This window comes from Bufo bufo, chromosome 2 (genome assembly GCF_905171765.1).
Source record: "Bufo bufo chromosome 2, aBufBuf1.1, whole genome shotgun sequence".
NCBI classification, from domain to species: Eukaryota; Metazoa; Chordata; class Amphibia; order Anura; family Bufonidae; genus Bufo; species Bufo bufo.
In genome coordinates, this window is record NC_053390.1 from 166,561,451 (window position 1) to 166,570,732 (window position 9,282).

Genomic DNA, 9,282 nt, shown 5'->3' on the forward strand with positions numbered 1-9,282 from the left:
CATGGGGGGTTTAATTTTAGCCGTTTATTCTTGTTACCTAAAGGAATACATTTTTTAGTGCAGTTACTCAATGTGGATTTAAAGCTCTCCCATTTATCCTCAGTATTATTATGTGACACTGGCTACTCCCATGTGTACAATATATCGATCGTCACAGCAGGAGATAGAGTGGCGGTGCGCGTGTCCCAGGGCAGGCGTCCCATGTACAGTAGATCAAAGGAAGAACGGACCGTCACTCGCTGTTAGTATATAATCTTGTGATTTATTGTCACAATCCAGTGATGGTGTTTCGGCATATAATCTGCCTTTATCAAACTTGATAAAGGCAGATTGTATGCCGAAACGCCATGACTGGAATGTGACAATAAATCACAAGATTATATACTAACAGCGAGTGTCGGTCCGTACTGGCTACTCCCAGTCTATTCTCTGAAATGCTGCCCTCAACCCAGGGAAATTGGCTTTTTTTTTTAATTCAGTGTTTTTGTTATACCATTTGCTCTACGATTTCCCTTCTTATAGTTCAGGGGGAATATAATTATATTGTGGTCACAATTACCAAGTGTTTCTCTAACAGTTACATTTCCAACAATCTCTGCATCATTAGAAATTAACAGATCCAACAGAGCATTGCCTCTAGTGGGAGCTTCTAAAAACTGGCCCATAAAGTGGTCCTGCAGCAAGTTGAGACATCTTCTCCCCTTTGTAGTTGAGGTAGAAGCATGACCCCAGTCAATGTCTGGGAATCACCATCCTGCTTCAACGTATTTGCATATCCAAAAATTGATCAGTCCAGAATGAATAAAACTTCTCCTTTATTGATACATCTGTCTTCGGACTCACCACCTCTATTACCACTTAATACACTAACGCGTTTCTGATGGACACTGCATCCTTAGTCGTGGTGCCATAAATGTACACTGTGTAGATTGTTTTCCCAAAGGCTAATTTGCTCTATTGGGGAAATACACTGCACACTACAGCATCATGTATTGGAATTTACTTACTGTACATAGATTAGCCCTAACTCCTTATAATAATACATTTAGTGACTATATATTACCAACATACAGAGAATAAATAATACCACTATACTGGATAATAGTTTGATACTGTGATGGGCTAAAATAACACACTGCACTGTGATAGTGTAATAACACTACAATACTGTGACTGGATAACCACCACACAATGACTGGATAACACCACCCTACAGTGACTGTCACATAGGATAGGGAACAGTGCAAACTTGTCCTTACCTACTTGGATGATCCACCCTAAATGTAGGCCCCCAACTTGGCAACAATCCCTAACTTGACCAAGTGCGAGCGCCTTAACCTAGAGGGTTAAAAAAGTAGTCAGACAGGAAAAGGTCAAAAACAGACAGGCAAAACCAGCACTGGATCAGAATCCAAAGCAAGTCAAAATCAGACCAGAGTTCAAACCACAGAGATATGTCAGAGCCAACATAAGATACACAATTCAAAAACACAGATTCAAACACCAGGCGGGGTCAGTGCCAGGAGACAATGTCTGCTGAATAATCTTAGTCAAAAGCAAGGTCAGGGACAATCCAAAAGTCAGAATACCAGTGATCTGAATACACTAGAGAGGCTAAAACGACCAATCACAGGTCACTGTGGCTAGCAGTTACCTGTTTAAATAACCCTCTGACAGGAGAAAAAAGATGCTGGCGCTGTGCTCCCTGATAGGTCAAAGAGCCCCATTGTTAGTGGGGATGGTTGGTTTGGCAACTGTGTGACACCAGCAGCAAGGCAGGTAAGTACATGACAGTGACTGCATAACAACGCTATACAGTGACTAGATAACAGGGTATAAGGAGGCACAGTACAGTATATAACTAGGGGCACAGTTATGGGCATGATTAGGGTGCATAGTGCAGGGTTTAATAAGGGGTTACAATACAGGGTATGATATGGGACGCAGTACATTATATGACTAAGGGCACAGTAGAGGGTATAAGGAAGCACAGTACAGAATATGACTTAGAATAGGGTACAAGGGAACATAGTACAGCATATGATAAGGAAGAACTATAGGGTATAATAATGGGGCACAGTATAGGGTATGAAAAGTGGGCACATTACAGAGTATGACTAGGAGCACAGCACAGTACATAACTAGGGACACAGTATAGGGTATAATGGGTTACTGTACAATGTATAACTAGGGGCACAGTATAGGGTACAAGGGAGCACAATACAGGGTATGACAAAGGAAAACACTACAGGGTATAATAAGAGGACACAGTACATTGTATGATGAGGGGGCACAGCACGGGGTGTAATAAAGTGGCAAAGTGCAGTATATGACTAGTGGGTATCACATCAAGTACCATATGACAGCAACTATGACAAGTGAATGAGTGACCATACAATTACTGTAAGTCCCAGGATGACTGAGATGTCAGCTACTACACCCAGAATCTAATAAAACACAGTCACTAGTGGTAATAACTCACCCTGTGTTTGTATTGCTGCTCAGGGGACTCAGCTCATAGACTGTTGACCTCTTCACTCAAGTGCATGTAGCTGACTGGGCACCAGGCTCCCTTTAAGTGATATCAGCACAGGCGCTCAAAGGTGTGTAGGCAGAGAGGCAAGTCATAGAGATTCTATCCTCTGCCTTGTTGTACTCCCTGGCAGCAGCAACTGTCTATGGGTTTCACTGCAGCCTGAAAGGTTAAGCCCTGTGCACTGTAGCTAACACAACCCCCAAGCCTCCCCCCCCCCCCAATTCCTTTCCCCGGCAACCTGGTTACCTGGAAGGCTGGGAAACATGTAAAAAAATGTATATATCAATTTCCTTTCTGGCGCCACCTCCCTCCTGGGCGGCACCCTAAGCACATGCCCTCAAGTGCCTAGTTAGAAATAGGGCCCTCTGCATAGCTAAACCAGAAATGCTGCCCCTTTATACTCAGGATCAAGGTGGGTTAGTTGGACTCCCACAGATAACCAAGTGATAATTCCTAACAATACTGTATTCCTTCACTTTTTAGATGGAAAATGCTTCAAGAGAATTCTCATTTTCAAGAATGAGTCAGACAACTTAAGTCCCACGGGCTAATTTTATGAGAATGTTATTATAAGTGTTATTAAGTTCAAATTTAATTAACACTGTGTATCAAGATGAAAATGTAACATGGAGACATGACAGGGACAGAGGGAATTGTATTTCATTGAGAATTTCATTAGTGGTGTTTATGGCCATCTGTTGTGGACAGTACTTAATCTGTCTGGTCAGGTCATTAACTTCAATTCAAATATTGGAAGTGTCAAGAACTAAATCCAAACAAGATAAAGGATTGACAGAACGCCTTTATCATGGGGTTTGGTTGCTACTAAAAATACCTTTTCTAATGCTAATGTAACTTGTTTGTTGGTTTTCATTACATTATTTGTTGATTAGAAGCTAGATGTGCTTTGTGGTATTATTAGTACTTTCCAAAATGTATTTCCTGCTGATGCAGAGTATTTTCATTCCCTTTCATGCTTACAGAATATACTAACAAAGGAGTTACATACCCGGGTCCATGAGATCAACAACAAGGCAGGGAAATCCATAAACCCATAAGGTCCTATAAGAAAAGTCCCCCCACCGGTTCATTCCCAATAATTGCCTGCTCTTCAGTGTAGGTGAGAACTATTTACATGCTGCAATCACTTCTGCTGTATGAGGACAGAGAGATCACTACAGCACCATTGATGCCTTCAGCCAATGAGTGAGCATTTGCTCAATCATTGGGTGATGGGCAGCTCCTTTACAAAAGAGTAATTATAGGAAATGAATTTTCTTAAGAACACTCCTTCCCTATAATTGTTCTGATGAGTAGATGTTCCCTGATAGACACAAGTACAACTCAATAGAAAGTCTGCAAGTGATAGTTATATCTTTTTTGTGTTTTTGAGCATGGTCAAGGCCGTATGCAGACTTGCTTGACATATTATTCAAACGCTAAAGTTGCCTTTTTCAAGTGAACTGATGGATATGGAAACAAACAGGTAAATATGCTACTTTTAGTGAGATAGTTGCAAAAATCATGCACATGACCGTTGTTGTTTTGCGGTCCGTTTTTCACTGATCCGTTGTTCCGTATCTGAGTTTTTTTCCCCTCTTATTTAAATCCTCTTCCGTTCCGTTATTGCACAAAACATATCTGTATGGTTTCCATATTTGATCCGTATTTTGCGGATCGGAAACGGAAACAGTAACTTATTAATCACCAAATACATGAGCAATTTGGGCTGGGCATAGCATTTCTACAGTATGGATCCGCAAAATACGGATGAAAAACGGATGACATACAGATGTGTTCTGTGTGCACTCCGTATGTGTTGCAGACCCATTGACTTGAATGGGGACTCGGACCGTGATTTGCAGACAATAATGGGACATGCACTACTTTTTTGCTGAACGGCCATGCGGACAAACGGAATCGGAAAGCACAGAGTAACTTCTGTATTTTGTATAATGCATATTCTGTTTATTGAAGTGAATGGTTCCACATACGGTCCGCAAAAAAACCGGAACAGAAGTGGAAAGAAAATACGTTCATGAGCATGAGCCCTTAAAATAAGAAGTTCTACTTTCCTTTGCTACTAGCCAGATTTCTGCAAGAAGAAGAACTTTTGTAAGGGAGTATATATTGTATTTCACATGACCAACCAGACCATACTCTGTACTGACAATAAGCAAAACTCTGAAGTGCACTACTACATGAACGTATTTTCTTTCCGCTTCCGTTCCGTTTTTTTTGTCGGGGCGCGAATATTCGAATAGCAAATATTAATCGCAAATATCGGCACTTCGAGAATTCGCAAATATTTAGAATATAGTGATATATATTCATTATTTTGAATATTCTAGATTTTTATTTCATCAGTAACCTCCCTTCTTGCGTGTAGGCCAATGAGAAGGCTGCAATGTCTTTGTCTGAGCTTAGCAACATCCCTAGCAACCAATAGGAAAGTTGCCTACCCCTTACTATATAAGAACCTCCCCAGCAGCCTTTGTATGCAGTATTTTGCAGATCTCAGAGAGACAGCAGTGTTATTGCTGTGCTCTGTGCTTTGCTGTGTCATTACATTAGATAGTTAGTTAGCATATATATATATATATATATATATAAAGAAATAAACACACCGCAGCACATCCATCTGGTGAAAAAGTGGTGGGATCCTTTATTCACCCAGGTAGCGACGTTTCGGTCTGCTTACTGGGACCATTTTCAAGCAATGCATACATTACAATTGTGGGTTTTTATGTGGTCATCTCAAATTAACATACATAAGTGATACTTAAACAAAATAGTAAAAATAAAATACAATACATATTAAGTGGACGCATCCGGACATCATATCCGAGCGGCAATGCAGTCAAATACATGAATACATATAGTTCAGACATAAAGAGCCATCGATACATTAAATATATACTTATAACACTAAAGTGATAATCAAAATTGAATAATTGTCACCTGTGTATGTGACGTTGTAAGAGGGCCTGGCATGGAATCGGGCAAGCTCAGATTACAGGTGGATGCAGGATACCGTGCTGTGTCTCGTGGATGCGGCGTCCCGGAACTAGACCTGCGCATGTCCGTGACGTCATTGAAAAAGCGGTCACGTGTTCATAGTAATGTATCACATGATCACCGCGTCACAGACACCGTAAACAGAGTGCTTTGGTGTCAGTACGGAGCAACGTTTGAGGTCAAATGTCATTCGGGATACTTTTCCCAGGGTACAGAATCAGCTGATGTGCTATCAAACGATGCACTGTCGCTCAAAATGTGTAGATGGGGTAGGAGGGAACAGCGACTGCTGATACCCTAACACTCCCCATATTAACCCTTACCGGGCCAAAAGTATCTAGAATTGACCATAATAAATGAAAAAAACGCATACAAGAAACGCATTAGTATAATTGCAAAAAGAAGATGCAGTATAGTCCGGGATGAACCGTGCAAATCCAGAACATCTGTCCTCCTGCTGAGCTGAACCCTTCCATCCATAGGTCCTGTATGTGAGAAAAAAAGTGAAAATTGTGAATTAAAAAATATATATTATCCAAATATATTTTCAATTAAAAACATAACGAATTTCTCATTACTGGGGTCCACAAAGGCACAAGAACATATGATCATATGAATAGCCATGGTTTGTACTCTACATTTAAGCCGTTCGGCTTAATAGATTGTAATTTGAAGATCCACTCGGACTCGCGTTTTTTGAGCATTTTAATGCGGTTACCTCCTGTACGTGGCAGTGGGACATGGTCTAGGATCATGAACTTCAGATCACTTTCTCCATGTCCCATATTCGCAAAATGATGGGAGACTGGCAAATCCTTTCGCTTTTTTCGTATCGAAAAACGATGCTGATTAAAGCGGGATTTGAAGTCACATGTAGTTTCCCCTACATATAAAAGCTTGCAGGGACACCATAAAACATATATAACGTAACAAGAATCACAAGTTAAATAAAATTTAAGTGGATAAGTAACTCCAGTATTCGGGTGAATGAAATCACGTCCCTTCACCATGTACCTGCAATTTACGCAGTGAAGGCACGGATAACTGCCACATTTTTTGGGAGCTAAGAATGACTGATGTACACCCTTTTGTGAGCCTATGTCGTTTTTCACTAGTTTATCCTTAAGATTACTAGCTCTCTTGTATGACATTATAGGTCTGTTACCAAATTCAGGGATATTCTTGTGTTCAGTGCCTAAAATTGGCCAGTGTTTATTGATAATTTTGCCTACATAAGTACTGGCTTCACAAAAGGTAGATACGAAGGGTATTTTTTGAGATTGATCCCTCTTAGTGCCATGAAATAGATCCCTTCTTTCTTTCTGGTTGATGCGGCTCAATTGTTGTTGTAAGACTGATACTGGATAAGGTCTCTGTCTGAAAGATTGTGTCATTTTTTCTAAAGTACTGTCCAGCATATTAGTGTCGCTTACTATCCTCTTGACTCTAGTAAATTGGCTATACGGCAATGACCGCACCATCGTCCGGGGATGAGCACTGTCATACCTCAGGACGGTGTTGCGGTCAGTGGGCTTCGTATAGACCTCAGTTTTTAACAATGTACCGATGCGTTGAACACTGACATCCAGAAAATGCAGCTCACTAATGGAAAATTCCAAAGTGAACTGTATATCCGGAACCAGACTGTTCAAGTATGTATGAAACATATGTAGTTCGGCAGCTGAGCCCGTCCAGATGACAAAAATATCGTCTATGTATCTCCACCACCTCAGCACATGGCTGAAGTGGTGGGACACATAGACGTATTGTTCCTCCAAATGAGAGACGACCATGTTGGCGTACGTGGGGGCCACATTCGTCCCCATGGCCGTCCCCCTTACCTGCATGTAATAATCATCGGCAAAAAGGAAATAATTATTATACAGGATCAACCGTAATAATCCAAGAAAAAAAGTTTGAGCCTCAGTAGAGTAGTTAGAATGTGCCAGTGCCGATTCTACAACTGCTAGACCGATGTTATGCTGTATAGAGGTATACAGACTGACGATGTCGAAGGAGGCCAGAATGGAGTCCTCCGGCATCGTCACGTCTGCTAACCTACCAAGAAAATCCGTAGTATCCTTAATGTAGGATTTAGATGTAACTACATCCTACATTAAGTCATTCTTAGCTCCCAAAAAGTACATCAGTCATTCTTAGCTCCCAAAAAATGTGGCAGTTATCCGTGCCTTCACTGCGTAAATTGCAGGTACATGGTGAAGGGACGTGATTTCATTCACCCGAATACTGGAGTTACTTATCCACTTAAATTTTATTTAACTTGTGATTCTTGTTACGTTATATATGTTTTATGGTGTCCCTGCAAGCTTTTATATGTAGGGGAAACTACATGTGACTTCAAATCCCGCTTTAATCAGCATCGTTTTTCGATACGAAAAAAGCGAAAGGATTTGCCAGTCTCCCATCATTTTGCGAATATGGGACATGGAGAAAGTGATCTGAAGTTCATGATCCTAGACCATGTCCCACTGCCACGTACAGGAGGTAACCGCATTAAAATGCTCAAAAAACGCGAGTCCGAGTGGATCTTCAAATTACAATCTATTAAGCCGAACGGCTTAAATGTAGAGTACAAACCATGGCTATTCATATGATCATACGTTCTTGTGCCTTTGTTGACCCCAGTAATGAGAAATTCGTTTTGTTTTTAATTGAAAATATATTTGGATAATATATATTTTTTAATTCACAATTTTCACTTTTTTTCTCACATACAGGACCTATGGATGGAAGGGTTCAGCTCAGCAGGAGGACAGATGTTCTGGATTTGCACGGTTCATCCCGGACTATACTGCATCTTCTTTTTGCAATTATACTAATGCGTTTCTTGTATGCGTTTTTTTCATTTATTATGGTCAATTCTAGATACTTTTGGCCCGGTAAGGGTTAATATGGGGAGTGTTAGGGTATCAGCAGTCGCTGTTCCCTCCTACCCCATCTACACATTTTGAGCGACAGTGCATCGTTTGATAGCACATCAGCTGATTCTGTACCCTGGGAAAAGTATCCCGAATGACATTTGACCTCAAACGTTGCTCCGTACTGACACCAAAGCACTTTGTTTACGGTGTCTGTGACGCGGTGATCATGTGATACATTACTATGAACACGTGACCGCTTTTTCAATGACGTCACGGACATGCGCAGGTCTAGTTCCGGGACGCTGCATCCACGAGACACAGCACGGTATCCTGCATCCACCTGTAATCTGAGCTTGCCCGATTCCATGCCAGGCCCTCTTACAACGTCACATACACAGGTGACAATTATTCAATTTTGATTATCACTTTAGTGTTATAAGTATATATTTAATGTATCGATGGCTCTTTATGTCTGAACTATATGTATTCATGTATTTGACTGCATTGCCGCTCGGATATGATGTCCGGATGCGTCCACTTAATATGTATTGTATTTTATTTTTACTATTTTGTTTAAGTATCACTTATGTATGTTAATTTGAGATGACCACATAAAAACCCACAATTGTAATGTATGCATTGCTTGAAAATGGTCCCAGTAAGCGGACCGAAACGTCGCTACCTGGGTGAATAAAGGATCCCACCACTTTTTCACCAGATGGATGTGCTACGGTGTGTTTATTTCTTTGTTTATTGACGCCTTTGGATTTCATGTCGACACCGCTGGCACCCAGCATTTTCTACTAGGTGTGCTGCCCTGAACTTTCATCACTTTATATATATATA